The 23,421-nt window shown below is 42.8% G+C and overlaps 1 long non-coding RNA gene across 1 annotated transcript; it reads left to right on the plus strand.

Moving 5' to 3' along the window:
* The first annotated feature begins 296 nt into the window (after window positions 1-296).
* LOC309637993 lies at window positions 297-22,959 on the plus strand. The gene is made up of 2 exons (XR_014250930.1): window positions 297-414; window positions 7,879-22,959. It is a non-coding gene; the product is annotated as an uncharacterized lncRNA (long non-coding RNA).
* The last annotated feature ends 462 nt before the right edge of the window (window positions 22,960-23,421 follow it).

A 23,421-nucleotide genomic window follows, 5' to 3' on the forward strand; every position in this document is an offset into this window, starting at 1 on the left:
CGCCCGGCTCCTTCCCCGCCCCACCTAGCTCGCCTCCTGGCCCTCGCGTCTTCCCTTTCTTCGCCGTCCACCACCTCCTTCTTCCCCTCGCCTCTTTCCAAGCCCCGCCCCAAACAAGCCAATACATCTATCGAGTCAGGGCGCGCCCTGATAGGCTAGTCACTGTGCCTTGCAAGAGGGCAGCGGGCGCCCGGGCCCCGAGAAGGCCGGGGCACGCGGCCAGGTGTGAGCAGCGGGTAATTACCACCTCCGCTCCGGGAGCGTTTTCTCCGTGCCGGGCATCACGCTAAAGAAGCTTTCCTTGCATTCTCCCTTACTCCTCGCACCAACCCTGAGGTTATAGGAAATCCATATAACCGATGATGTAACTGAGTCCTGGGAAGGTTCAAGGCCTTGCTCAAGGTCGCGTAACAGGTAAGCAGCAGGCCTGGGATCGGAATCCAGGCTCCGGAGTTTGGGTGGCGAGCGGGGGAGTTCTCCCCTCTCCTTCCAAGAGAGCCTCCGATCGTGCGCCACCCTCTCCGGCCGCGCACGCACCGTCCAGCCGCCTTCCTCCCAGACGGTCTTGGCTTGCTAAGCTCTCCTTTCCCCGGAGGTTGGCGCGCGCCTAGACGCTGCTGTGCTGGGCGGCCCCAGTGGCGTAGAGGTCACCGAAGCGGCTGCGGCACGTGTGTGTCGCGTCTGGGTTTGGAGACGGAGGGGTCGCTGGGCCAGAAGCCACGCCAGCCTCTGTCCTCGGGCTTTCGTTCCTTCGCCGCCCCTTTCCGCGGCCTCCACTCTCCTGTCCCCCCACCTCAATCCTCTGCTCCCTTCCCGAGCCCTGGCGGAAGAGCTGCCGGGACAGGCCGAGGCTCGCCCGGCGCCCCTGGAGCCGTGGGAACTCTGTGCACGTCTGGGTTCCTGCCATATCATCGGCACCTCTCATCCTGCCTGCCTGGCTCGTAGTAAGCGCTCAATAAACATTTGCTAAATAAATGAATGAATGTTCACTGAATGCCCGTTTTGCCCCCACTTGGTGGTGGTGGGGGTGACTCGAGCTGAAAGGCAGGGGACCTGGCCTCTAGTCCAAAGTCTGGAGATGTCAGACGTCCTGTCATGTTTATCTCTCATCTTCAGCACTCAGCTCAATGTGACACAGGTCGGCCTGAACACAAGAGTGAAAAGTGTGATATTTGGAAGCTTTTAAAACAACAAAAGTAAACAAATGGGATCTAATGAAACTTAAAAGCTTTTGCATAGCAAAGGAAACCATAAACAAGAGGAAAAGACAACCCTCAGAATGGGAGAAAATATTTGCAATGAAGCAACTGACAAAGGATTAATCTCCAAAATAGACAAGCAGCTCATGCAGCTCAATATCAAAAAACGAACAACCCAATCCGAAAATGGGCAGAAGACCTAAATAGACATTTCTCCAAAGAAGATATACAGATTACCAACAAACACATGAAAGGATGCTCAACATCACTAATCATTAGAGAAATGCAAATCAAAACTACAGTGAGATATCATCTCACACCGGTCAGAATGGCCATCATCAAAAAATCTAGAAACAATAAATGCTGGAGAGGGTGTGGAGGAAAGGGAACACTCTTGCACTGTTGGTGGGAATGTAAATTGATACAGCCACTACGGAGAACAGTATGGAGGTTCCTTAAACTAAAAATAGAACTACCATATGACCCAGCAATCCCACTACTGGGTATATACCCTGAGAAAACCATAATTCAAAAAGAGTCATGTACCACAATATTCATCGAAGCACTATTTACAATAGCCAGGACGTGGAAGCAACCTAAGTGTCCACTGACAGATGAGTGGATAAAGAAGATGTGGCACATATATACAGTGGAATATTACTCAGCCATAAAAAGAAACGAAATTGAGTTATTTATAGTGAGGTGGATGGACCTAGAGTCTGTCATACAGAGTGAAGTAAGTCAGAAAGAGAAAAACAAATACCGTATGCTAACACATATATATGAAATCTAAAAAAACCAAAACAAAAATGGTTCTGAAGAACCTAGGGCAGGACAGGAATAAAGATGCAGACGTAGAGAATGGACTTGAGGACACGGGGAGGGGGAAGGGTAAGCTGGGACGAAGTGAGAGTGGCATGGACATATATACACTACCAAATGTAAAATAGATAGCTAGTGGGAAGCAGCTGCATAGCACAGGGAGATCAGCTCGGTGCTTTGTGACCACCTAGAGGGGTGGGATAGGGAGGGTGGAAGGGAGATGCAAGAGGGAGGAGATATGGGGATATATGTATACGTATAGCTGATTCACCTTGTTATACAGCAGAAACTAACACACCATTGTAAAGCAATTATACTCCAATAAAGATGTTTAAAAAAATACAAATAAAAATAAATAAAATAAAACAACTTGTAACAGCTGGCAATGAGGCGGGGCGTGTGGAGAGAGCAGGTTACCAAAAATGCTTGTGTATAACAATACAGGGATGAGGCTGACCTCAGGGCCTTAGAAGAAAGGCACAGAGGACACTGAGTGCTGGGGTGGCTGAGACAAAAGGGGTGTTGCCATCAATACCGACAGCCTTCTTCAGAGGTTTTCGAAGAACTGAGGCAGGAATGCCCACGGGGGCAGGGGTGCAGGCAATGAGGTTAGACAAGAGGAGTACCCTCTCAGTACCCAGAGGCCAGGTCACATGTCAAAGATGGCACCGCTTACATGGAGCAGGGGATGTGGAACGTGGCGTTGGGGCTGGAAGCAGAGCTGGAGCCCCTGGGGTTGACTCCTGGCTGTGCTGTTTACTCGCTGTAGGCTCTTAAGCAAATTACTTCACCTCTGGGCCAGTTTCATCTGTAAAATTGGAGTAATAGTGGTGTATACTGCCAAGGATTTTGGAGGATTATATGAGTTAGTTTTATAAAGTCCTTAGGATGGTGTCTGGCACGTAGTAAGCTCTACATACATGTTAAATAATTATGGAGAGTGGGTCTGTTATCAACATCATTCCTTGATGTGAGAGACAATTGTACAAGGGCAGCAACATCTGGACACTAAGAGGGAGTTTGTTCTTTTAAAGGGAACTCTATCCCTAGCTGCAGTGTGAATAAAAATAAACCTTCCATCTACATAATATGAAAAGAAAATGATCACATTTGACTTGCATAAGAAATGCGTAAAACAAACATGATCCCCATTTCACAGAAGGTAAAACTGAATCCTGGCAGCAACTCAAGCTTACAGGTCTAAAACAGAATGCTTCATTTCCAACCCACCTCCCAAACCATTGCTCCCTCAATTATCCCCATCTCAACAAATGACACCACCAACCCACCAGTTGGCCAGAAACCTTGGAACCATTCAGGACTCCTCTCTCTCTTATACACCCTACAACCAAGCATCAGCAGGTCCCGTCTGCCCTGCTTTCACGGTACATCCAGAGTTCGATTGCTTCTCTGCCGTGGTGGGGAGCCCGAGTCACCATCATCACTACCTGGACCACAGCATCGGCCTTCTCACCGCTCTACCTGCTTCCACTCTTGTTCACCATAGTCCGTATTCTCCACTCAGCAGCCAGAGTGATCTTTTAAAAGACAAGTCAGATCACGTCCCACCAGGCTTGACACCTACCAGTGAGTAAACTCCAAAGGCCTCAGGATGGCCTGAAGAGCTCTACCTGACCTACCCACCCCACCCCTGCCTCGTGTATGTCCTACCACTTTCCTCCCCACACCCTACATCCCAGCACACTGGCCTCTTCACGAGGCACTATACAGACTGAGCCTGGGCCTTTGAACTCACTGTTTCCTCTGCCCACTCCCACCACCACCCCCTCACGTATCCACGTGGCCCATTCACTTCACTCAGGCCTCTGCTCAGATGCCCCCTCCTCAGGTCTCCTTGCCTGACCATCCTATCTAAAATGACCTCTGTCACATTTCATCCCTTTGTCTGGCTGTATTTTTCTTTATAGCTCCTCTCACCGCCTCACATTGTGTTAGATACTTGTTTATCTGTTTATCATCCATTTGCCTCAATAAACTATAAACTTATTGAGATCAGAAGTTTGTGTCTTGTTCATTGCTGAATCCCCCGTGCCTAAAATTGTATCTGGCGCCTGCTAGGTGATATATATTTGTTGGACAAATGTTTATGCATTCTTCTAATAACCATGTACTATTATGAGGATTGTATGAGTTAATATTTATGAACTCCTTAGAACTGTGCCACATGCCACATGCCGCATGCAAAATGGTTTAGGCCCTGGAGAAGTAAGGTTGAGGACAGCAGAGCCCTTGCCCCTGGTGGCCTGTTGACTGGGGACATGAATTAGGATGGCAATATAGCAACTCAGGCCAAGTAGGGGCCTGCAGGGGATGATTTGGGAGCAGACAAAGGCTTTGAAATCAGAATGGGAAGCCTTTGAAGGCTTTCAGAGAGAGGAGTGGGCTGGACCCAGGCTTTGAAAGACTTGCTGGAGTTAGCTAGAAGAAAGAGGGGAGGGAGGCTGAAAACAAGCTAACTCAAGGTGGGAGGGTCTGTGTGGAGGAGGCCAGGATGTTCTGGGGAATCGCTGAGAGACTTAAAGCAGACAGTGCACTATCAGATTGGCATTTTAGAACCATCACTCAGGCTCTATGATGGAGGATGTATTGCACCGATCGCAGCCCCGCAAGGAGACCACTGCAGTAACTGGAGCGTGAAGGAAGAAGACTGAGCAAAGGCGGCAGGCAGGGGACTGAGGATATGGGCACAGGTGCCTGTGATGAAACAGAGCACTTTGTGCTACAGCAAGGGGATGAAATCTCCGGGGCCTCCTTGCTAACTGGACCTGGGAGGTAAGTGACTAGGAGTTGGGGCAACTTCCTAGCCTGGGGCTAACAGAGAAGCTGGGTGGACATTTGTTTCTCACCAGCTCGGCAGGTCTTGCTTGATCAGCACTGAGCTGCGGAGGATTACACATCAATTCTGAGCTTCTGATAACACGGACCTCTGAACCATAGTGCTTATACACACGATACCCTCCGACACATCTTGTGGTTATTCCTCACGTTCTGCCTGTGAAACCCTCTTTAACGTGGATCCTGAATCCCAACACAACCTGACATTTTGACATTTTAAAACAGTTCTGAAAATAGGCCTAGAATTCTCTTTCCTCTCAATCCATGGATTAGCTGCCAACCTCTACTATTTGCATTTGGGTGAAGATTTCAGGACCCATTTTAATTTCAGATAATTGTCACGTGACTTCCAAAAAACATTCTAAACCTTCTTTTAGAAATAAAAATAGAAAGGATGTATTTTTTATTCACAGCCCTAGCATGATGATGAAATGGAATTTTTCTCATTAATTTAGCTTTAATGATAATTTTAAATATTTTTCATTATAAAAGTCACTTATACATATTACAGAAATTTCAGAAAACAAGATGACTCCTACCTTAATCTCTCTATCGTTACACAGCTGCTGTAAATAAGCTGGTTTATTTGCTTCCACAATTTTGGAACTATTTTAATGAAAACGAGAAAGTCTTGCTATTTAGATTTGTGTATTCCTCTGATATAAAGTAGAAACAGGCTTTGGATATTTTTAGGTGAGTATCCATAAATACCCAATATCCTTATAAATCTTAGTATTTGTGGAATGAAATCCTTTTGCTCTTTGTAGAAATAGAGCTTTGCCAAGTTGAAAAACTAGCATAGTTATGACTGCCGAAGATTCTAGAGCAATTCTACTAAACAGTTCTAATATGCATCATGCTGAAATTTATACCCAAATTGGTTTCCATCAGTAGAGTTTTTTTTAAAGTACCTGTTTATCATTATACTTTCAATTCTGGGTTTTTGTTGTTGTTGTTGTTAATAGCTACCATTTAGTGGGTGCTTGCTATACCTGAGGCAGAAGCTAAGCACGTTGTATGCTTTTACTCCTCAGAGCTTTTTGAGGTAAGTACAATTATTCCCATTATTCCAAATAAAGAAACTGCTACATAAAAAAGTAATTTGCCTGAGAGTGGTCATAAAGGCAAGCATTTGACTAAAATCACCTGATTCCAAAATCACAGCATGGAACCACTAAGCATGGGTGGATATCTAACTTTGGTTAGATACCACGGCCCCTATTTTGCCCTGACAATGGGGCACTTGGCCCTCTAGAGAAGATGGAGAGACGGACACACACTTGCCTTTCTCTTCTTTGTCCCCTTCCCCTAACAAAGGGCAACTGACCCCCAGAGGAGGGCTTCACTGGAGCTGCCATCCAGGTCAGGAGAGAGGTGCCCCGCTGTGCTGCTGCTCTGGGGGAACAGGAGCAGGGACAGTCCTGCCCACTGTCATCCCCAGGATGCCCGCAGTAGCCTCCTAACAGGACTGACCCTTACACTCTCGACACCTCTGATCTGTAAGTAATCAGAGAGAACTTTGCAAAGCACGTCACTGACTTATTTCAAACCCTCTGCTGCTTTCCTCCTGCCCTTGCAGCACCATCTAAACCCCTCTATGTGTCCCGGGAGGCTCTCTGCTCTGTCCCTCCCCTCCGTGTCTGATACCACTCACTCTCCAGCTGAGTGGCGGTCACACTTGCCTCCTCTTGATTCTGCATCCTTGCCTGGTTCTCTCCTGCCTCAAGACCTTTGCACTTTCTGTTCCCTCTGCTGTCAACGCGGCTCCTCGGCCCTCCATTCACCTGCTGGCTTATTCTCAGCCTTTTGGGCTCAACTCACATGTGGCATCCTCCCCACTGCAATGATGGTAGATTCTTTCCAACCCGCTTTGGGCTGCTTTCCAACACCGCCCTTCTTAATTCCATTCAGCCATGTACACAATCTTCTGGAGTTTGCTTCCTTGACCACTGCCTGTCTCTCCTGGCTGGAATATAAGCTCTTTGCACCCAAAACTCTTGTTGGCCTCATTTATTGCTATGTTTCCATGGCCTAAAACAGTACTTGGTACCTTACTGATACATAATAAATCTTTGTTGAATAATTAATCACACAGATGGTAAAATGTTCTAATACCACACAATGGCATGGCAAAATGATTATAGCATAATGTTATGTTTAAAAAGCCAAGAAGACAACACTGCATATATATATTATTGCAACTCTCTCTCTATTTTTTTAATTGGGGTAAAATATTCATAAAATTTTCCATTTTCATAATTTTAATGTACAGTTCAATAGCATTAAGCACATTCGCATTGTTGTGCATTCAACTACATATTTTTTTAACATCTTTATTGGAGTATAATTGCTTTACAATGTTGTGTTAGTTTCTGCTGTATAACAAGGTCAATCAGCTGTATGCATACATATATCCCCATATGCCCTCCATCTTGCGTCTCCCTCCCACCCTCCCTATGCCACCCCTCTAGGTGGTCACAAAGCACCGAGCTGATCTCCCTGTGCTTTGTGGCTGCTTCCCACTAGCTATCTATTTTACATTTGGTAGTGTATATATGTCCATGCCACTCTCTCACTTCGTCCCAGCTTACCCTTCCCTCCCCGCCATGTCCCCCGTGTCTGCGTCTTTATTCCTGTCCTGCCCCTAGGTTCATCAGAACCATTTTATTCTTTTGGATTCCATATATATGATCAACTACATATTTTTAAGAAGAAATAACCTATGAAATAAAAACTGCTCCTTTCTACATGTCTGTATTTTCCTTTTTTTCTTACATTTAAAATAAAGAAAAAAAAAACATGTAAAGGTATAAATGAACTAACTGTTCTGGTCACATGCTCAGAAATTTCTTTCATCTCCAGGTCCAACTCTGAGTAAATGAACTCATTGAGGGAGGGAGCCTAAATGCGTCTAGCTAGTTACCAGTCCTCTGAAATACAAAAAGAAGAGTTGACTCAACTAGGTGGTTTAACAACAGGTTTCTTGTGTGTTGCTCACCAGGCCAAGAGAAACTCAGATGCCCTTTAAAGCACCACCACCACCAAATCTGTGGCTCTTGGAGGGTGGAAATGGGTTTAACATAAGTACACAGGTGCTTGGGCATCGCAAGGTTAAGTGGAAAATACAGGACTTTTCTTCTTGATGTGTGAAATCCTCAGGGCACTTAGCCTCTTCAGGCCCATGATTTCTCTGGAGTAATGCTTTTCTGTGCAACTTTCTGCTACTTCCGTCAGCATGTGAAGGCATGGGGGCAGATGGTAGAATTGCTCCATAAATAAACAAAGTGTGTAGGGTGCTTTTATCGGACAGATCAATAAGTACATAGGAAAACTCTTCAGCATTCCAAATCATTAACACACTGCTTACCTACACAGATTAGCACACTAGAAAAATAACCCTTGTAACAGTCTGGCAGAAAGTAAATACTATTGGGGAGAGAATGATGTGGCCTTTGCAATTCAAATTTTAGGAACAGTTTCTGGTTTAAAGGGTAAGCACATAAAACAATATATGCTCCATTTTAAAGAAGTCACTATTTATTCATCAAGGCAATATACAGAACCCAAAAGTCAATCACCTGAGCTCTACGTATCGGGGCAGAGATACCATAATGTAGACTGTGGCCCTGTAGTTACATGGTCCAAAGGGCTGAGAGACACAGGGCTTGTTCTTACACAGTGGGAATCAGGGGCAAATTGTGGCCTGGGACAATAACAGCAGAAAGGACATGGCATGCAACTCAAGCACAATGGGAGTAGAAGGAAACCAAGGCAATTCATTCATTCATTCATTCACTCAGCCAGGGATGATAGTAAAACTATTTAATATCTGGTATATCATGGGCACAAACCAATCCAAACAAACGCCAGTACCCCTGGAGCAGGGTGTCAGAGGCCCCCTGCTAGATCAAACAGCAACATGTTAGCTGCTGAGTCTTGGTCAGGCCTGGGAGACCTGGTGGAGAGGTCAGGGCTGTGGGGTGACAGCACTCGAAGCTCAGGGCAGCCGCTGACCGTTTCCACGAGCCATACAACCATGCTGGGTACGTGCGTGCCAGCTGACCAGCGGCCCTACATTCCATGTAGGGTCATTTCCTGCCTGCTCTGTGTGGGTCCCCTAGATGCTCACTGGGAATACAGAGCAGAAAGGTGCCATTGTGTCCCTCAGGGAGCTCATGGCCTTGGGCATCGGACAGACAAGCAAACAGGCACCTGCAATGTAGTACGTGAGGAGCATAAAACTACAGTTTGTGACACACACACAAACCACGGGAAAGGGAGGCAGAGGCAGAGGAGAGGTGGTGGTCAAGTTAGGAGAAAGGAATAGGAAATGCTCCTTGCCTCAATAAAGTGAATTTAGACCCTCTCTAGTAAGCAATGGAGGGACGGTCCACACAGGGGCGGGGGAGCAGCCCTGATTCTTCTGGAATTCTCTTTGCCTGTGAAGTTTCTCACCAGCTCCTGCTACCACCACAATTACCCAGCTGTCCTTCCCCACCTCCCCGCCACTGGAAGCCCAGGCCGCTCGCGCACACCTTTTGTCCTTCCTCTTCACACACAGCGAAGACATGACTGCAACTTTTCAACAAAACTTTGCAGAGGGCTGGGAGCTAAATCATATCAGGTATAACATGAAACTTGAAAATGTGGCTTACAAATTAAAGCATATTTACCTTCAACTCACAGAGCTTGCCTACCTCTGCCACTTCGTGGTACACGGATCAACGGTATTTGACAGCACACTGGGGTAAACCAAGGAAGGCCTCATGGGGGTGGGGGTGACCTGCCTGTGGGCCCTCGGGTCCCCTGGGGGAGGAGAGACCATCTCTCAAGCAGAAATTTAACTCACTGGCGGTCACTGGGCCCTCTGCCTGCAGGTTGGGAAGCTTGCTTGTGCCCCAACTAGAAGAATGTCATCTAGCAGTGGAGTGGCACTCGTGAATGTGCAAGATCACAGTCAGAGAGATGACAGGAAGAGAAAGCAAGGGAGCCCCTGGCTACTGAAGAGCACAGAAAGGAGAAAAGCCTGGCTAAGAGAGTCCAGACCTAGAAAACTGGAGAGAAGTCAAACGTTCCTGTTGATGAATTTCTGGTGACAATTCTACCAGCTGAAAGAAAGAACCAGCCCCACAAGTACTCACATGGAGCTAAAGGAAGGGCTAGTTATAGGATAGAGACCTTCCCTAGCTAGAACACCAACCCTCAGGCCAAGCTAAATGAATATCCAATTCCCTTTAATTTAATTCGTGTCAATCCACTCTGATCTAATCAGATCATATGCCAAGTTAAGGAACCCTATCAGGTATCGGCAAAGGAGAAATATCCGAAAGAGGAAGGGCCCGATTAACCATGGGTCCTAACTGTGCTGTTTGAGCAGAGACCACTTCTGCATCAACCTTTCTGGTTGTTAGGAGCAGGTCACAGAGGCGGTGACACAGCTGACATTCACACCATCCTAACGTGCTCTGGCATGTCCAAGGGCAGGAGCGTTACACTAGACCTTCCGCAGCCTGGGGTGGTAGGGCTGGTTTCTCCAGGACTAGGTGATGCCTTTGGTTTCCCAGGCTCTTCCTCAGGTTCTGCTTCTGGAACCCTTCCTCCCTTTCTGATGAGAGGAGGTTCCTGAAAGACAGACTCTTTTATAATCCTATTTTCCAAACAAAGTGTATATTTATTATGAAAACAATACCTCATATTTAGAAATAATAATAGTTATTCAGAAAGAATCTTCACCCAACAAATAAAGACTACACATCCTTTGTAAGCCCACCCAGAGCATTTACACATTTGACTATTGGTTAGGCCACAAAGGAAATCACAACAAATTCCAGAGGAATGATATCATACAGGATATGTTCTTTTACCACAATGTGCCGAAAATAGAAAACAACAGTAGACATGTATTCTCCCATCCCATAAATTTGACAATAAAAAAATACTGTTCTAAATAATCTCTGGATTATAAAAGAAACCATAATGAAAATGAAAAATATTTAGAAATAATACACAATGAAAACATGCACATAAAAACATTTGAGATACAGCTAAAATTATACTCAAGGGAAAACTGAGAGCTTAAATGTATTTTTTTTTTTTTAGAAAACAAGAGAGTTGAAAATTAATGAATAAGCACTCAACTGAATGATTTAGAAAGAGAAAATAATAATCTAGAAAGAAAGAATTGAAGGAAAATTAATGTAAAGCACAAATAATAGAATCTAAAACCAAGAATATAAAAATTATCAATAAACCAAAAGATCACGAATTAAAATAATAAAATACACTACCAGAAAGTGATTAGAAAAAGGCGAGAAAGCAAAATAAACAATATTAAGACAAAAAAATACTACAGCAAAATTTTGCCTACAATTTAAAAAACTTTCATGAAATGGTCAACTCTACAAAAAAATATAAATTACAAAAGTGACCCAAGAAGAAACAGAAAATCTGAATATACCAATAACTGTTAAAATAATTGAATGGCTAGTCAAATCTCTCTTCTCAAAAAAGGCAACAGGTTCATCAACTTGACAGGCAAATTTAACCAGACCTTTAGGGGACAGATAATTCCTATCTTAGCCAAACAGTTGCAGAGAGTAGGAAAAAGGGAAAAGCTACCTAATTCATTTTATGAGGTTAATATATGTAAAAAGAATAGTATTTTTTGAAAAAGAAACAAAAGTATAGACCAATATCATTTATCAATATAAATGCAAGAATTTTACATAAAAAACTAGCATATCTAATTTATCAGTAATAAAAGTAATCATGACTAAGTAGATTTTATCCTGTAAAAATATATATGACTCAACATTAGAAAATGTATATTACTATAAAATATGAAGATATAAAAAGGATAAAAACCATATGATAATCAACAAATGTAGAAAAATATAGGAAAATGTAAGCAATAAAATTCAATTAAAATTCATTAAAAAATAATAAAACTTTAAAAAATCAGTAGGAACTTAACTTGATAAAATATTTCCCCCCCAAAACCCTATAATAATATCATACTAAGTGATGAAACTTTAAACAAAGTCTTTTTAAGTTCAGGTACAAGTCAGGGTGCCCATTTTCACCCTGACTTTGCAACATTGGACAGGAAGTCCTTGTCAATGATAGGAGACAAGAAAAGAAGAGGCAAAAGAATAAGGGAGAAAGAGATAGAATGCTCATTATTTGTAATTTGTCTTCATTGAACATCTAAGAGAATTTTCAGACAAACTATAAGAAAAAACAAGAGGGTTTAGCAAGATTGCTGCAAACAAGATCAACATAAAAAATTAGCATCCCTTTATACCTTCAATAACCAATTAGAAAAGGTAGTAGAAAAACTTCTCATTCATGGTGGCAATAGAAATGATATTAAATCTAAGAAAAAGTTAAGCAAGTGATATTCAGGATTTTATAGGGAAAATATTCAATACAAAAAGGTGTTTAGGGCTTCCCTGGTGGTGCAGTGGTTGGGAATCCACTTGCCAATGCAGGGTACACGGGTTCGAACCCTGGTCCGGGAAGATCCCATATGCCGTGGAGCAACTAGGCCCGTGTGCCACAACTACTGAGCCTGTGCTCTAGAGCCCACGAGCCACAACTACTAAGCCCACGTCCCACAACTACTGAGCCTGCGCTCCTAGAGCCCGTGCTCCACAACAAGAGAAGCCCCCACTCGCCACGACTAGAGAAAGCCCGCGCACAGCAACAAAGACCCAACGCAGCCAAAAATAATAAATAAAAAAAAGGTGTTTAAAAAAGAAAAGCTGAATACATTGACAAAAAGAAAGACTTAATATTCTTTCTCCAAATGAATCTATAAGTTCAATATAATGCAATTTTGAAAAAGAAGTGTAAGGATGGGGAAAGAGCGGTATCAGTAATCTACTGACTTATAACAAACCTCTGCAACACTTAGTGGTTTAGAACAACTACCGTGACTGCAGCCTGGGATGAGCTCAGCTGGGCAGTTCTGCTGCCCTTGCAGGTGGTCACTCAGGTGGCTACATTCAGCTGGGGGCTCAGCTCAGGGCTGGGCCCAGCTGCCTTGCTAAGAGAACTAGTCTTCTCTCTTTCTCTAGGGAGTCTCTGAGTTTCTCCCTCTCTGCATGATATCTCCCTGTGGTGTCTCTCCAGCAAGGTAGCCAGACTGCTTACACAGGTAACTAGTCTGGCTCCCAAGAGCACAAGACAAAAGCTTACAGGACTAAGGTTTAGGCCAGGAACTGGCATAGTATTACCTCTATCCCATCCTAAGATAAAAGCAAGTCACAAGGCCAATCTGTCAATAGATTTAAGAGTTGGGGACTACACAGGTCTGTATACAGGTAGTGTGGTTCATCGGCTACATACCGCAAATGACCTATCATGCATCGAGATTTGTAAAGTTAAAAAGTATAGTGTTGGTGTAGGATCAGATAAATAAATCAATGGATTAGAATAGAGGACCCAGAAACAAATGTCTACTTATGTGGAAAACTGATAAATGATAAAAGTGTCATTATAGATTAGAAGGGCTTTTACAAGTTAGTAGGGATGGGACAAACGACTTTTTACACTTATGGTGGGTTTCAACTGCCACACATTCTCTGATATGCCTCCCTGTAAGATGTGGAGTGTAAATTCCCCTCCCACTGAGTGTGGGCTTGACTTAGTGAATAGAAGTGGGCTCACTTCTGATGAATAAAGTAGAAGTGACAATGTGTGGCTTTAGAAGTTATGTCATAAAAGGCATTGCAGCTTCCTGCTTGCTCACGCTTTCTCTCTCTTTCTCGAATGGATCTTGTGCTCTGGGGGAAGCTAGCTTCCATGTCATGAGCACTCTCAGGCAGCCTCGAGGAGAGGTCTCTATGGGGAGGAACTGTGGTCTCCTGCCAACAGCCATGTGGCTGAGCCATCCTGGAAGCACAGCCTTCAGATGACTGCACCCCACCTGCAACTTCAGGAGAGACCCTGAACAAGAACCACCAGCTAAACTACTCCCAGATTCCTGACCCTCAGAAACTGTGAGGTAATAAATGTTTGTGGTTCTAAGCTGCTAAGTTTTGGAGTAATTGGTGATGTAGCAATAGGTAACTGACAAAATCTCTCACCTGCAAAAAGAAATAAAATTGGATCCCTCCTCACACAAAACTTTAGATTTTTTTAGAAGATAATATGGGACAATATCGATGATTATAGAAAAGATTTCTTAAATCAGACACAGACATGCAGACATATGCCATAAAGGAAAAAACACCATAACCAAGGTTAAAAGGTAAATGACCATCAGGGAGAAGATATTTGCAACCTCTAGTATCCAGAACAAATAGAGAACCCCATCAAATAAGTCAGTAAAAGACAAACAGCCCAATAGAAAAATAGGTAAAAGTAATAAATAGGTAATTCATGGAAGAGGCAACCTAAATGACCTTTAAACCATCTCACTGGTAACCAGAACAATGCAACTTAAACCAGGATGAGATTCTATTTCTCATCCATCAGACTGACAAAAATTAACAAATCTAAAATTATCAAGGGTTGACCAGGATGTGGGTAAATGGGAATTCTCATACATTGCTGGTGGGGTTATAAATTGTTAGAGCCATTGTGGACACAATATGGCAGCTTGTAGTAAAACTAAACATGTACATACACTGTGATCTGACAACGCCACGTAGAGCAATTGTAGACTTTCCAGAGAGAATTTCTGGCACCATTGCACAAGAAGACCCATACAAGGGTAGTTATTACTGAATTGATTATGGTAGAGAAATATTTGAAGCAACCTAAATGTTCATTAATAAAATGAATAAATAAAAGATGGTATATGTAAGCCAAACATTACACTAAAGGAATAAACTACAGTTATAGATATATATTTCAAGAATGGATGAATATGTATCAAGTTAATACCATCTATATATTATTTATATATAAATATTTAGGGTTGCCCTCAGGTCCCATTTCCCCTTAGCCTAATGGAATTTCCTCTTGTTTTGGGAGCCACGTATTTTAAATTCAAACATTCTTGGAAGGCACCCAGAATTGCTAACCAAATTCTGGTTCCTTTATGAAATGAGACCTGCATTCATGGAAGTCACAGGATGTGCAAGGTATCGAAGGTGGCATCTGTGTAAGTTACCAGGACCTGCTGCTGCCGGGTTCGTCAATCAGTGAGCACCTAAACTAAAGGCAAGGGCCTGTCCCAGTGGTGGCATTACCATGTTACTCAAGAGTCTCAGAGGTAGAAGCGCCAGTTTCATTTTTAATTATTTGGCAGTCATCTGCTCAGGATTTCTTCCTTCTATGGATAACTCTCATTTTCAGTCATTTTCCACTTGCAAAGGACTCTGCTTGGGCTGAGTGCTGAGCAGGTGACCTGCCTCTTCTTGCTTACATAAATGAGAACACATTTTTCTTTAATGTTGTAAAGAGAATCAGTAGAATAGTTCAGAGTAGCCACTGAAGCATCTTAGGACCCGTCCAACACTGGGGAGAAAACCCTCACTAGAATGGAGACAAGTAAGCAGTCAAATGGAAATCCCAGAGTTTATTTAGAACTCCCAGTAGAGATATGAGTGTGGGGCTTTTATGGCAACATCTGAGAGGGCAACTTGAAAGCCAAGCTTTGGAAATAGAGGCTCAGGTAGAGCCCTTGGGATGGAAGGATGAGGTAACAGGTTTCTAACGCCAGCTATACCATGGACAAGTGGGCAGCGGGGTGACAAGAATTGAGAAACCTGCTGCTATGGCCTCCGATTCTCAGATCAGCTTCCCTACCCAAAGTTCTGCTACATAGAGCCGCAGACAACAGCCCTATTCTAACAGCCAGAGGGTAAGAGAGAGTAGACAAGACAAAGAAGGACCCACAGCCACTCTCCACCTCAACAGTTGGTCACTGTTGGCTCCACTGGACTGAAGCCTCCTTCCCTGAAAAGTGAGAGGACTGTGTGAGTAAGTGACCAAGGTCTTACCCATTTTGCATAAACTAGTGTCCATTGTCTTGTACCCATTCATTCCATGAACCTGTTCATACCTGTCAGGTACTGCGCTGGACCGTTCTAGAAGTACTTGTGCCATAGGGGAAAAGAGAAGAGAAACTGAAAAATAACTGCTCCAAGAGATTTGTTTACAATGTCCACACAAATAAGTAGACTGTGGTATAACTACAGACCAGTCCAAGTCTGGATCTAGAAGGCAGAATGCTGCCTTTACTTTCCTTCCCTGTGACTCCCATTAACCATAGCATAGTCCTTATAATACATGTGGGTAGGTTTTGTGGTTAAAGTAGAACACTCCTTGAAAACTGGCTCCAAAACTCAGTAACCACATCTTTCTCTGAGAACAATGGAAGTACTTATTACTATATCCATTGCATGAAGATCTAATACCAAAATACGCCCATACTAGATGCTATGCCAACCCCATTAACATTCATAAGATGTTAAAGACACAGGGGCTTTGAAAGGAAAAGTTGGATGGTTCGTTTTAATCCTTCAAGAACTCAAACAAATTAACACCACATTGTAAATCAACCAAACTTTAATAAAATAAATTTTTAAAAAAGAACTCAAGTAGTTACTCTTAGCAGGAGCATGTAGCTCACCAGTAAGCAAACTGAAATACACAGAAAACATTTTTTATCATTTGAAGACTTGGAAATTTTCTATTCATATGTTTGAGTTCCAATCCCATGTCAAGATTGTGTCAGGATTCAGATAGCCATATTGCACTAGAAAAGAGTTGAGCTCTCTAAAGGTGAATCCTTTTTGTTTTTTTTTTCTTTTTAGCTAATAAAGACATGGATATTTTTAATGAATTATAAGAAAACTGCAGTTTATCTGTAAAGAGAGCTATGAGAATCTTTATCTACTCTATAATCAGAAAACCAACTGATTATTTTTCTTCTAACCTAAACTGTAATACTGATGTCCATTCTGGATATTCCAAATGATTCAGATATACAACTATGTACTTTATAATGGAGGCTACCTTCTAATTAGGTGAAGCAATGGGAATAAGATTTGGGGAAAAAGAATATATTTTCTCAGATTTAGATTGCTCTCCTAAAATATTAAAACTTATGAGGTTTATAATGCATTTTTTACTTTAAAAAACTCGTTTATTAAAAAGTTCATTAATCAAAAGTGGGTAGTGAATTATCCCAAGGGGCTCACATCTGGGTAACACCTGCCAGGTCAATAAGTAGAACATTGCCAGCACCCCAGAAAGGCCCCTCTAACCCCCTCTATTGCTATCCCCTCCCCACTCCCCAAAGTTAACCACCGTTCTCACCTCTAACAACAAAGATTAGTTTTGCTAGTTTTAAAATTTTTACGTAAATGGAGTAATATATATATATTTTGTATGACTTCCTTTATTCAACATATTGTTTTGGAGAGTCACTCAGGGTGTTTTGTAAAGCTGTAGTTCCTTCCTTTGATTGTTATGTAATATTCCATTGTGTGACTCTACAACAATTTATTTGCGCATGCTACTGTTCATGGATATTTGGGTTTGCTTACAATTTGGAGCTGCTAGAAATTGTGCTGGTATGAACATTCTGGTACGTGTCTTTTAGTGCATATCTCTGCAGGGATTTCTGTTGGGTATACACCCAAGAATGAAACTGCCGGGTCATAGGTTATATGAATGTTCGATTTTGAGAAATAATGCCAAACAGTTTTACAAAGCGGTTGTGAAGTTTCATTTATTCTTGGCAGTCACTCTTTTTCTACTTCTGGCAACAGAAAGTAGAGTGAGAAGGATTTTTAATGTCTTACAGGTTTCTTGGAACAAAGTATCTTTTTATAAACCCTATTTGAATGAGTCAAGTTTAAAGTAATTAAGGGTTCAGAGATTAAATTTATTTCTACACTACAAATTTTTTTTTTTTAAAGAAGTGCAGAAGTGCTTGGGGCAAAATACATTTGGGATTTCCTTGTCAAGATATCTGAAAAGTGATTCCAGCTGCTCAGCTCAAATCATCCACAGCTGGGCTGGCCGGTTTCTGACTTGATATTCACCTGGGGTTTTCAATAAAAGAAAGAAAACAGAAGCTAGGATCCCCAGTATAAAAGCAATATCACGCCCATGAACTTCAGCAAATAAGCAAACATTTTCAATATAGCCATAGCTCCACCAAGAAGTGGGGCAGCTTTGAAGATTTTTTTTTTTTTCAAGTTTCTGAGGTTGGAAATTTCCTTCTCCCTGATACGGAAGACAGACAGAAACAAACAATTGTAGTTGGAAACAGAAGTTGTTTTTCAAAGGACACTGCAATGCCCATTGGGCTGTCCTCTACCAACTTGATTATTCAGTGTAGAGCTGTCTTTCTCCCGGGTAAGAAGTCTGTAATTCTCTCTCTGGCAGGACTGTGAGAGAACGGGTTCGCCAGCGCCCCCGCTGGGTTCCTTAATCAATTTCTTGCCAAGATCAGCAAGGTCCCAGTGTAACAAATTAACATTTTTGTGTGTACAAGTTCATAAAGGCTAAATAGCCAGTTAAGAAAATTGTCCGGATATCCTGCATTAAAAATTGTTCAAGAGTTTGCGATTAAAACAGGTAAGTTGTGAATATTCACACAATGGAATACTACGTAGCGATGAGAACGAAAGGACAACATTACATGGAACAATACCGGCAAGTCTCACGGACTTCATGTGGAGTGGAAGAAGTCAGACACAAAAGTTCAAAAACGGGCAAAACTAGTTTATGGCGACAGATGTGAGAATAACGTGCCGGTGGCAGCGGCTGACTGGGAGGGGGACCGAGGCGGGATGCTGGTGTGCTGGTCGCGTTCTCTCTCTTGATCGGACTATTGGTTACATGGATGTGTTCATTTCGTAAAAGGTTAACAAGGGGTGTACTTAGATGTGTGCACTTTTTTGTTATGTTTGTGTATTTCAGAATTTTTAAAAAATAAAGTTGCTGTTGAGAGAAAAGGTAGGCTGACCTTAATTGACCTTAATTTTTTTTTTAAGCAGTCTAACAGTTTATGGTAATGTTAACTAGCCCACTCCCTGCTCAGGAGCACAAAGCCTTCCTAAATCTTTAGTAGTCATTTTTTAAATTTTTAAATTTTAAATATTTATTTTTTAATCTTTAGTAGAAATAATTACCAATTTATGGAATAACAGCTACGTATTAAGCTTTGTGTAAGGTCTTGTACATACGTTATTTCCAGGCCTTCAAACAAACATTCAAAATAGGTAACGTTGTCCCCAGAGCACAGATAAGAGAACAAAGTTCAGAGACGTTTAACCATTTCCCTAGGTCACGCAGCTAGTCGGTGCCAGGGCCAGATCTAAATGCTACCTTATTCCTCATCATCCAGCCATTTAGGAAGGCCCCCTGACTCACCATTGCTGCAGGGCAGAGGAAGTAGGGCCTAGGGCAAAACTAGGGTGCACCGTGCAGTAGAGGCTTGCCCACCCCGGAGCTCACAAGGGACCACATCAGACAGTGTCCAAGACGAGAGGTAAATTCAACTCAGGGTCACTTTAGTGATTAAACCCTGATGAACCACAACCTTCTACCCAGCTGCTATCATCACAGCTTGGAGCACCCACTCCTCTTCAAACCAAGCACACACCTCTCCTCCTCCATGAAGCCTTCCCAGATACATGAGGCCACAGGCTCTCACTCTCTCATCTTAGGGAATCCCTTCCACACACACCATTTAATTTCATCATCACAATAAGTTGCCAGTAAGTGCTCTCCCCTTTCCTCAAACGAGGAAACCAAGGCTTAGAGAAGCTAAGTGGTTTTCTCAAGGTCAAAACGGTAGTAAGAGGTCAAGCTGGATTTCAAAGTTGGGTTCAAATTCTCCTAACCCCTCCCCTCCCCCTCTGACCCACAGCCCTCCTCTGCTACCCCATTGCTCCCTGTGGGATGGCATCTTTGGCTTTATCACACTTTTCTGTAATCAGTGACTTCTTTGCATGTCTCCCTGACTAGATGGTGAAGAGAACTTGCAGAGGCTTTTTGATTGTATATCCCCATTCCTTCGCCTGATAGAGATGAATCAACGCATACTAATCCTGCACCCCTCTTAGCTAGATGTTAAATAACCAACTGTGATTGAGAGGCAGGGAAGTTAAGAGGGGTCAAAGCAAAGAAGCCAGGTTCAAATCCCAACTCATCTTCTTACTAGTTGCGTGCCCATGGGTAGAACATGCAATTTCTCTCAGTTTCCATATTCGTTAAAAGAATGTAAAAATCATCCCTGTTTCATAAGGTTGTTCTCTTAGTCAGTTCAGGCTACTATAATATGGACTGAGTGGCTTAAACAAGAAACATTTATTTCTCACTGTTCTGGAGGCTGGAAGTCCCAGATCAAGGTGCCCGCAGATTCAGAACCTGGTGAGGCTTGCAAATGACCAGCCACCTTCTCGCTGCATCCTAATTTGGCGAAGAGAGAGGGAGCTCTGGCGTCTCTTCTTCTTATAAGGGCAATAATCCCATCATGGTGGCTCCAGCCTCATGACCTCGTCTGAACCTAATTACCTTCCCGTCGTCGCATCTCCTAATAACATCACATTGAGCATTAGGGCTTCAACATATGATTTGGGTGGACACAAATATTCAGCCTATAATGGCTGTTATGAGAATTAAATGAATTGAAATATATTAAGTGCTTAGAGCAATACCTGGTACAGAGTAAAAGTAGACATATCTAGTACAAGGTGAAATTAGCCAGGTTACCTGGGCAGCTTACAAAGAATACCACTGTGGGAATACAAGGCAGAATTGTCACCTATTCTTGGATGTGCACTAGATGCCAGGTACTGTGTTCTACATGCCTGTTCACCACCTCGATACTGTGTGGCAGGGACATTATCTCTGTTTTACAGATGAGAAAGCAAAAGCTTAGTCAGGTGAGAACACTCACCCCAAGACACCCAGCCAATCAGCGTGCAGCGGGCTGTGAACTCAGGTGTACCTGCCTTTGCGGTCCGTGCTCTTAAACGATGGGCTATAGTAAGGCTGACTCGGGGCACCTGGGGATGGCTTCAAGGGTGAGATAAGATGTGAGGTGAATCTTGAAAAATAAGTTGGATTTTAAGAAGTGGAAATGTCTGTAGCCCTCATTTTGGCACTTGATGTTCAGCACGGTGTTTTGGATAATTGCTTTGGTGGGGTCAGACCAGACACTCAGCACTATGAACGTTTGCTGCGGTGGCGGTCCTGTGCAATTTAGGCTATTTAGCAGCACCCTTGACCTCTACCTACTAGATCCAGTAGCACACCCCTCTCTCCCAGTTATGACAAGCAAAAATGTCTCCAGATTGTTCCCCCTACGGGGACAAAATCTTCTGCAGTTGAGAACCACTGGTCTGCGTGTATATGTGGTCTTGATAACACAGCTGTAAGCAGCATGAAGCCAGGAACATATCGTGCCTTTTTGCATTCTCCAAACTAATAACCCAATTCTGGAAACAGAGCAATTGCTCCCCAAAATACTCACTGAAATGAATTCAGTTGTCATTACAGCCACCTTACATCTTTCAGAGTAACTCCCATTTGTCCTTCAGATCTCACCCCAAATGTCTCCTCTTTAGGGATGCTTTCCCCACATCTAGACTTGTTGTCAGGTTCTCTTTTTTGTTTAACTCTCGGTGAGGAGGTATTGTTATCTGTATTCTCTAATTTGTTCCTCCAGCACCCTGGCGTGGGAGTAGCAGACGGGGCTGTAGGCCCAATATTTTCATTAAGGAAACTAAGGCTCAGAAAGCTAATGAGGCATGTTCAAGATCACACGGCCAGTAAGTGACAGACTAAAACCTCAGTCACGTGACAGTGGGCTGGTCCCCTCGAGGGACAGAACAGTGGATGCTGAGCAGGGCATCAAGAGGGCTGGCATTTGAGGCAGAGCCCCCATCACAGAAGAAAACTGGAGTTTAAGGAGGGAAGGTGGTCAGAAACCAAGGACCAATACGGTGTGAGTACAAGACTGCATGGGGATGGGTACCTCCAAAACACACCTGACACCAGCCTACAGCACCCGACTAACCCAGGATGAAGGGTTACGCTCCATGGTTAAGCCAACTGGTGAATCTGAGACTAAATGTCTGGCCTTGGTTCAGGTTTGAGGGACGCTGAGCTGCAGGTGGAGAAAGGAGGAGTCTGGATGAGGCACTTGATCCATCGCGTGTGCCCAAGTGTGTTGGATTCCTAGTGTGCTGAATTCACTGTCCTCTCCTGGGGAGATGCCAGTCATTCATTTAGTCACTGATGTCAGTAATTGGCACCTACTGCTGTGCTGGGCCTGGGATGGGCACAGAAGATATGAAGGTAAGCACAATACAGGTGGTCCCTATCTCTCAACCTTAATCTAATTATTACACAAATAAATGTTTAATTACAAACTGTGACAGGTCTTAGGAAGGAAAGGCACTACGTGCCGTGACAACATATAACAGAAGGACATCTCACCCAGTCTGAGGGCTGGGGAAGTGTTCCCTGAGAAGGTGATAACTGAGCTGAGATCTAAAAAATGAATAGAAGGTAATTATGTTCGTGTATGTTGAGGGGGTAGATGGCTGAAGAAACAGCAGGGCAGTATCTCTGAGGCAGAACCATGGAGGGATGAGGTTGAAGAATGCAAGGCACAGAACATACAGTTGAGCCCAATGGGGGAAAAAAAAAGTTAAAGTGATTAGAATCAAAGAAAATAAGGCTAATGCCCCATTCAATCTTCTTGATGGTGAAAGGTTCCCTTCCCAAGAGGACAAAAAATAAAATAAAATAAAATAAAATGCTACTTCAAAAAGAGAGGTAGCCTGGCTTTGCAGGCAGGGCTTCCCTCAGTGATAGGATCTTGGTGGGGTTATTAGTCCAGAGTTTGATCTGAGAATGTCCAGCAATTCCATTTTTTCAGTTTATCCAGTCAATCGTATTCTGGGGATTGACTCACATTGACCAAAGTCATGGAAAACAGATGTGTAAATCAAAATGCCTACATATAATTTTGTCATAAGAAATGCAACTGCCTAGCTAATTGAAATATTCATGTCTATTGGTCAGTGAATGCTCCCTTCCCTATAAAGTGGTCCACGGGGGAGGTCAAATACCCATCAGGTTAATGGGGGAGAAGGAATTGGAACAAAGCCTCCCGGTCAAACAATGCAGCTGACCATTGGACGCATCATTCTCCACTAGAGATGAGCATATATTCTGAGCCCAAAGTCAGGATTCAGGGCTTAACAAAGAACCCTAACCTGGTTTATGAGTGTAATTCATCTATTTAGCTGTCTCTATTGGACTTTACTAATTAAATAATGATATTATTAAATAATGATATAATGATATGATTAAATAATTGTATAATGTTATATTATTATATAGTAATATAATTTTAAAATTATATAATTAATGTTATGTTATTATGTAATGATACAATTAAATAATATTTTTATATTGAATAAGCCACCATTATTAGAAAGACTTAAATAACATGAAAAGAAATACAACCAATATTAATTCAATATTTGTCATCATTTTTATAAAACATTTATCTATCCAAGTTGATAGTTTGATTTTCCACTAACACTTATTTTCTACT

The sequence above is a fragment of the Balaenoptera physalus genome (assembly GCF_965194825.1).
Source record: "Balaenoptera physalus genome assembly, chromosome: 11".
Lineage (NCBI taxonomy): Eukaryota > Metazoa > Chordata > Mammalia > Artiodactyla > Balaenopteridae > Balaenoptera > Balaenoptera physalus.